This window comes from Galeopterus variegatus, unplaced genomic scaffold, assembly GCF_000696425.1.
Source record: "Galeopterus variegatus unplaced genomic scaffold, G_variegatus-3.0.2 Scaffold2823, whole genome shotgun sequence".
Lineage (NCBI taxonomy): Eukaryota > Metazoa > Chordata > Mammalia > Dermoptera > Cynocephalidae > Galeopterus > Galeopterus variegatus.
In genome coordinates this window covers 240,510-248,123 of record NW_007728934.1, presented here as the reverse complement: position 1 = coordinate 248,123, position 7,614 = coordinate 240,510, and the positions used below count along the sequence as shown (strand labels likewise).

Here is a 7,614-nt window from a genome sequence, read left to right as displayed (position 1 = left end):
CACTCTCCCGAGTGAGCCACGGGCCAGCCCCTTTATTGTATTTTTTAAAAAACATTTTTGATCCTCCATGGTTGGTTGCATCTGAGAACACGGAGGGCTGACTGCAGTATTATCTTCATGGAGCAGATGAAGACAGGACGGGCACAGGGGCCTCGGGGGTTCTGGGGACCTTCTGTGTTGTAACCTGAGTTACAGAGCTGTGTTTCCGTTGAAGAGCTACTAAGCCTGAGGCTGTTCAACTTCATACGGTTACTGGGGTGCTCTGCCCAGCTCCCGCCTTCAGTCTGGGAATTCTCACTCTGGGGACTGCCTTCAGGCAGAGGAACCACCTTGTCCAAGATCTGCCCTCTCCCGGAGAGGCCCACTCTTAGGTATCCACCGCTGCATAACAACTCACCACACTTAAGACAGCACATTTGTCACACAGCTCTGTAGGTCACAAGTCCGGCCCAGTATGGCTGGGACCTCTCCTCAGGGTCAAACGAGGCCACAATCAGGTGTCAGCTGGGCCAAGTTCTCATCCGAGGCTCTGGGGAAAACTGGTTTCCAAACCCACTCAGTTTGTTGGCAGAGTCCACCGCTCTCGCTCCTAGATGCACCTGCACCTTCGAGGCAGGAATAGCACACTGAACCTCTCTCAGGCTTCCAATCTGACTCTGTCCTGCAACAGCAGGAGAAAACACTGCTTTTAAAGGGCTCCTGTGACTTGGTTAGGCCCACCTGGATACCTTCCCCATCTTGTCAGCTGACTTGGGGCCTTGATTTCATCTGCAAACCTCTACACGGCAGTACCCAGATGAGTGCTGGAATGAACTGGGGGAAGGTGTGTGTACATTAGGGGCCAAGGCCTAGGAGTCCTGGAACCCTCAGAACTCTGCCCTCCATGCCTGCAGTCGGTGCCTGGCTGAGATCAGGAATCCAAAGGCCACTTCCCCTGCCTCAACTTCGGACAACTCTGCAGTGTCATCCCAGCCCAAATTCCACTAGGATTGGCTGAGGTTTGTTTCAACCCCATTAGGGGTCAGCAACTCCCTCTGCCCAATCCTGCTTCCCTTACAGCACAGCACTGAGAGCTGTCCCCAACTCAGGGCCTGCTTCCAGGGAGCTCAATCTAAGGTGACCACACGATTACTTCTCAGCCCCCAGTCTGCACCAAAAGGAAGCAGGCTATGAACGCTGTGCAGTCTCCAGGAAGGAACACTCTCCAAAATCTGTTTCCAACGTGGCTGCAAGGACACACATGTGTCTGTCATAGGGCAGAACCAGGGGCCAGGAGGACAGCAGGTAAGGAGTAGACAGCAGAGTTGGGAGTTTAACAAAGCAACATGTACTCAAGCCATGGCAGAGTACCTTTTAAAACACATTTTACTTCTTCATGCAATCTACAATTTGGAGAAAGTGCACAAATCTTAACTATTCAGCTGGATAAGGTCTTCAAGTACACATGTGCAACCACCACCCAGATCAAAATGCAGAAATCCTGTCACCCGAGATGCTTCCTGGCTTCCTGCTGGGCAGCCCTCCCACTCCAAGGGCAACCCTTTCTATTACTGTGGGTGAATTTTGCCTGTTCTGATTTTATTTAAATTGAATCAGTCAAATAAAAAGTAAACAAAAAAAGAATATATATATTTTTGCCATTTTAAAGTCCACAATTGAATAATTTTTAGTATATTCCTAAGGTTATGCAACTGTCACTACTATCTGATTAAACCTTCTAATCACCCCCAAAAGATGTGTCTACTGACACTCAATGTTGTGCCTCTGAAAACCAGCTGTGCTGCTGCAACAGCCCACTCTTCTTCACTGCTGCACAGTATTCCATGAACGACTCTATCAACATGCACTCTTCCACTTTCCCACTCACGAACACTTGGGCTGTTTCTCGTTTGGGGCTGTTATGCATAAAATTGCCATAAATGTTCCTGTACTTGTCTTCTGGTAGGCAGATGTCCTCATTTCTGCTGGGTCCTGTGGATACTTCACTCTCGTGGCTACCCATTCAGGGCTCCTTTGTGACTTCCAGCTGGGTCCTATGGACCGGCAACTGCTGTGGGTTCCTCTCCTTCCATTTCCTGAGTGGAAGCACTTACTGCAGTCCCCCTGCTCTACCGATGCATGCTGGAGACAGCGTGTCTGAGGCTGGACAAGTGGGATGCTGTGCCGACACCTGAGGAAGAAGGCCACACACCGCCTAGAGATCCCGGACTTGGGGCCAGAGGCAGTAACCGAGTATATCCCATTTGTGGGAAAAAGGGCCCACGTGACACCTGGCTAGCCAGCTGGGTAAACCATGGTACAGACTAAAGATTCCCCAGCAACCTTGCTTCCCTTCTTCCTTTTAATGATAGAAACCCCAGCAGACGACCACATTTTCTGCAGTCCCCTTAAATTAGGTGTGACCACATGACCAAGATCCAGCAATGAGACATGAGAGAAGTGTATGCATGCCCTGCATGCTCTCTCCCACCCACAAGGTGCCAATCAGGCAGAGCAGCCAGCATCCCTGAATGGCCACCAACCTGCCTGGGGCCACCCGTCCGCCTCTGAGACGGAATTCGAGAAACCAAGTTTCTTGTGTGAAACACTGTATTTTGAATCTGTTACAGCAACCTTAATCTACGCCTTAAAAAATGCTAATATACAACCCAAACATTCAGGTGCAATTCTCCCTGTGATGATAAATTCAAACCACACACCAATAACTGACAATAGAATGAGAAGCAGAGTGTGTGTAAGTCTACGTGAGGCATTCTGTCCCTAGGAGGTCTGCTTACAAGATGAGTTTGGCGACACACCTTCCTGAGGTGGTGGCCACCCTGCACGTGCTATGCTCTCCAGTGTTTACAATCACTCCCAGTGGTGTTTGCTGGAGCGTTTTCTGAGTTAAAGGCCCACTGGTTGGTTTAAAAATCTTTGTCCTGTATATAAAATTATAACGACACACCTTCCTGAGGTGGTGGCCACCCTGCACGTGCTATGCTCTCCGGTGTTTACAATCACTCCCAGTGGTGTTTGCTGGAGCATTTTCTGAGTTAAAGGCCCACTGGTTGGTTTAAAAATCTTTGTCCTGTATATAAAATTATAACTAGTTTTTTTTTAATGTGTAAAGGTAAATTATGCTTTCTTATTAAGAATGAGACAGAGAAAAACTTTAAAAAGAAAAATAAAATTAACTTTAACCCCACCAGTTAACGTTTTTCTTCCTGATCTTTTTCCTGCATCAATGTTTTATGAAATCAGGACCACACCATTCAGTTTTATATCCTGCTTTACTTCCATAAAATCTTTTTAATTCTTAGCGTTAAAAACATAAGATACACATTGTAAAAATATTTCAAATGATAAAGAAATGTAAAATACAGACAATAAAAATCCCCAGTAATTTGATGTATCACCGCTGTTAGCTTTAGTTTTCTGTTAGCTGTTTAGTTTATACACATCCATCGAGACCTTTGTTTAAACAAATACAGTTATACATGTGCATTTATGTACTCACATGATTTTCAAAATAAAAATGGAATTGCACTGTTCCTATTCATCTGCCACATTTCCATCACACCACACCCTGGCGTTCTTCAAGTTTGCACACACAGAGGCACCTGGCTCCCTGGGTGGCGTCACCTCATGGCTAATGGCACTTAGCGAGTTGGCGCCTCCTATGAGCAAGGGCTGGAGGGAACGTTGGCCCTAAGCCTTTGGCTTCACAAGGAGGGACTTCCTCTAATGAGCTCTGGCCTCCTGTCCGGCCCTTTCTCCTCCCCAAAGTGGTGGAGTGAGCCAACAGCACCAACGCCCCGGAGGGTCACTAGGTGCTGCAGCCAGGCCCCTCCCATCTTCTTGACAGCGCCGTCCTCGGGCACCCGCTCCGCTGCTCCTTGGGCCAAGCCTTAGGCAGGCAGGCCCTGGGGGCCAGGCTGCAGTGCCCAGCACCAGCTGTGGTGGCCACCAGAGTCTACCCGGTGTTCAAGCTGAGGAAGCCCGATGTCCTCTAGCCCAGCCTCTGGCCAGTAACAACGTGAGGCTCTTCACAAGCTTCACTCCTCTGCCTCAGCTGGTTCAGCTCTCATGAAAGGAGGCACACTGTGCACCAGGCACCGCGCTGAGTGACTGGTTGGCGCTACCTCACGTACTGCTCCAAACCCTGAGGTGGGTACTATTTCTGTTTACCCTATTTTACAGAACAAGAAATGAAGACTGAGAGAGAAAGTAAATTATCCAAGGTCACTAAGACAGTAAGGGGCAGAGCTAAGGTTCAAGTCCGGGTCTATCTGCCTCCAATGGCCGTTTCCCCATCATGAAAGATTTTTCCCTTCCCATGTGAGATGTCATTTTTACAGGCTATTTTGCTTAGAGATCAGCGGGGTCTAGTATTATAAAAGTGAGCTTATATATATATATTTTTTAAAAGATGACCGGTAAGGGGTTTTTAACCCTTGACTTGGTGTTGTCAGCACCACGCTCTCCCAAGTGAGTGAACCGGCCATCCCTTCATGGGATCCGAACCCGGGGCCTTGGTGTTATCAGCACCGCACTCTCCCGAGTGAGCCATGGGCCGGCCCAAAGTGAGCTTATATTTTAAGACTTATTTTTCTTAATTAAGGAAAGGGGGTTGGTGGGGATGTTGGTTTCTTGTTTGTTTTAGGAGTCAGAGAAACCTTCTTCTATTTTTTTTTGTGAAAGATGACAGGTAAGGGGATCTTAACCCTTGACTTGGTGTTGTCAGCACCATGCTCTCCCAAGTGAGCCACGGGCCGGCCCCAAAACCTTCTTCTATTTTTAAAATGACTATTACACTACCTGGAAGCCAGCTCACACTTGTTTACAGGACCATAATTTAAAACCATACGTGTGCCTCTTAATGGTTTTCATCATTTTTTCTTAACTTTACAGGAAGTTTTAAAAATCAAATATATCTTGAACAAATCAGCAATCTTCAGTTTCTGCTTAGCTCCTTTTTCTTCTGTGAATTTAACTAAATTTAAATCAATACTTTTTCATTTAAAGAAACTAGAATGAAATAAATAAACGGAAGTATGCCAGGCTCCTGGTTCCACAACATACTGGGCTAACATGGACCCTCACCTGTTATAACATACAGAATTTGCTGGATAAAACATTACAGGAAATTGTCTAAATACGCAGCTGATGTTGTATGTCATCATCAGTGACAGTGGCTCTGGGGTGTCAGGGCAGGGGCAGGGTGCCTGATATGACACTAGACACTCAGCGACTGCATACACACTGGTAAAGAGATATTCCAGCCTTGGGTTCTGTTAGTCATGGTCACTGCTGCTTATGGCCTAAAGAAAGAAAGCAGGAAGGTTTGCCGAGCTTCACCCTTGGGAATAAGAAAAGGAGAGCAAGAGCTCACCTGAGAGAGACACGGACTTGAGCTCCAAGATCCGGACCTCTGTGCCTGCCATCGTCATTAATCTGTCACATGCCACAGCAGCTATGAAGGGAACAGGGTACCTGGTGTGTGCCCTACACTATGCAAGGTGCATTTCTCATCTTATGTTCTCCTCACAACCATCTGTAAGGCTCAGGAAGGTCAAACAGAAGTGGAGCCACCTGTCAGCTGCTGCTCCTAGTCTCCTCCTCTGCCCTCTCTACCAACCCCTGAGGCCATGTGGCTCCTGCTTCCAGCATGCTGTTCTCAGGGCTCTGACAAGTCCAGTGTCCCTACGCACCAAGGCAGCACTGACAAGCTTGACAGTTCTTTGAACTGCTTCTGTGCCTCTACTCAGTTCTGGGTCAGCTACTTCCCTACCCCTCCTTCCAGCTCCAGCTCATGTACGTTGTCTGAGCCTTCTCAGCTCTGGCCTCTCTCCTTATCATCCCCAAGACCTTTCCAAGAGAATCAGGAATCCATCACTGTAACTCCAAGAGAGGGTGGATCCACATGGGTAGGCTTGAGAAAAAAACAGAGCAATCCTTACCCCCTAATTTCTCTCTGTACCTCCGATGAAAGGGAAGCTGTGGTTACGACAGGTACTAAGGTACTGTTATAATGTTACATCTATAACAGGGACAAATGTCCCATCTCTGCGCATAGGGAGCAAGGTATTGCCAGAGGACTCAGGAAGACGGACATTTCTCAGATCCAAGGTGGGCAAAAGACGTTTATTTCTCATCCACTGGGGCTGGATCTCAGAGAAAAGATGTTTTAAACTAACCGAGTTTAAAACCTGAATCGAAGGGCCGGCCCGTGGCTCACTTGGGAGAGCGTGGTGCAGACACCACCAAGTCAAGGGTTCAGATCCCTTTACCGATCATCTTTAAAAAAAAAAAAAACAACCTGAATCCAGCTAATACTTTTGGGAAAGCTCTGGCTGCTACTCAGGCCCTGAGGATCCCTTGGCTATGGTGCAGCCAGCGTGTAAAAGAGGGCAAAACGTCCCTGACATCAGCACAGAGACGGCCAACGGGACTAGTAAAGACTTCCAGGGGAGAGGGAACCTTCAGGAAAAGCGAGGACAGTGTGGCCAAACCACCTCCCCCACCTGGGAACTCTCCTCCAGGCCCAAGTATGGGAGCCGACTCTGTTCATCACGTTTCCCTCCACGTCTAACCCCAACAGCACGGAAGGCGCCGTTGCCGCATCTCCCCCAGCACAAAGGCCCAAGGTCCCCAGGGAGGGCGGGGGGCTGGAGCAAACAGCAGCAAAGCCCGCACCCACTGCCCTCGCGCCTGACAAGCGTCTGGGGCAGCCGACCTCGGGAGCCTGACAACTGCGACACGGACACTTACGCCAGAGGCTCTAGAACTCGGGCGCGTGACCCTGGGACGCGGGAAAGGGCCGGGGTAACGGGGAGAAGAACCGGGTATTTACCCACGTGAAGCTCCTCAGGGAGAAGACCCCAGGCTCGGGCCCGAGACGCGCTCGCTGGAGAGAGACGCTGCGGGCCGGACGCTGCGAGCCGCACCCCGCACCCCGCGGCCGCCCGCCCTGCAGCCCGGCCGACAAAGCCCGCACGGGCCCCTGCACGCCGCGGCCGGAAGTCGCCCGAGCCCCACCCGGACAACTTCCGGCGCCGCTCTAGGAGCGCAGGGGCGGGCGCCCCTCTCGGTTGTGCGTACTTCCGGCCTGGCGGCCTGGCGGGGACGAGGACGAGGACGAGGATGCAGGAAGGGCTGGGCGTTCGCTCAGCGGGGAATGAGGCAGGGGCAACAGCTCGGACGCCCGGCTCTGGGACTGAACGCGAGGCCCGACCGCAGCCCACAAGGAGGAGGGGACCCCGGGCAAATGAACAGCGGGACGGTCTTCAAACCTGGGCTGCTCGGCACCCCGAAAACAGCGTGGGAACGCTGCACGCCCCCGCGCGAGCTTTCCACCTAAAGCTGAAACAGGTGCAGAGGGTCCACGCGACCTGCACATGCAGGCATTCAAACACAAACCACACCATTGTGACCCCGGCCCGGCCCCGCGCTCACAGGTGACCCGGCAGCGGGAGGCCGCGTCCCTAGGACGACCCCAGCCAGACGTGACTGTCAGTTGTAGGTCCCTTTCCTAGAGCACTTACTAAAAGGGGCTGACAATTATGTGTATGTCCTACAACCAGGAGTCTCTCTCTCAGCACCTGAGAGCAATTGCTTTGAAATGTCCCCAGT

General features: G+C 50.5%; 1 protein-coding gene across 1 annotated transcript in view; it reads right to left on the bottom strand.

Annotated features, from left to right (window-relative positions):
• ZNF623 (zinc finger protein 623) overlaps positions 1-6,893 on the bottom strand; it is a 13,269-nt gene extending 6,376 nt beyond the window's left edge. The window contains exon 1 of the mRNA XM_008583073.1: positions 6,836-6,893. The gene's annotated coding sequence lies outside the window, so the exon portion shown is untranslated. The remainder of the gene's footprint in view (positions 1-6,835) is intronic.
• Positions 6,894-7,614: the final 721 nt, after the last annotated feature.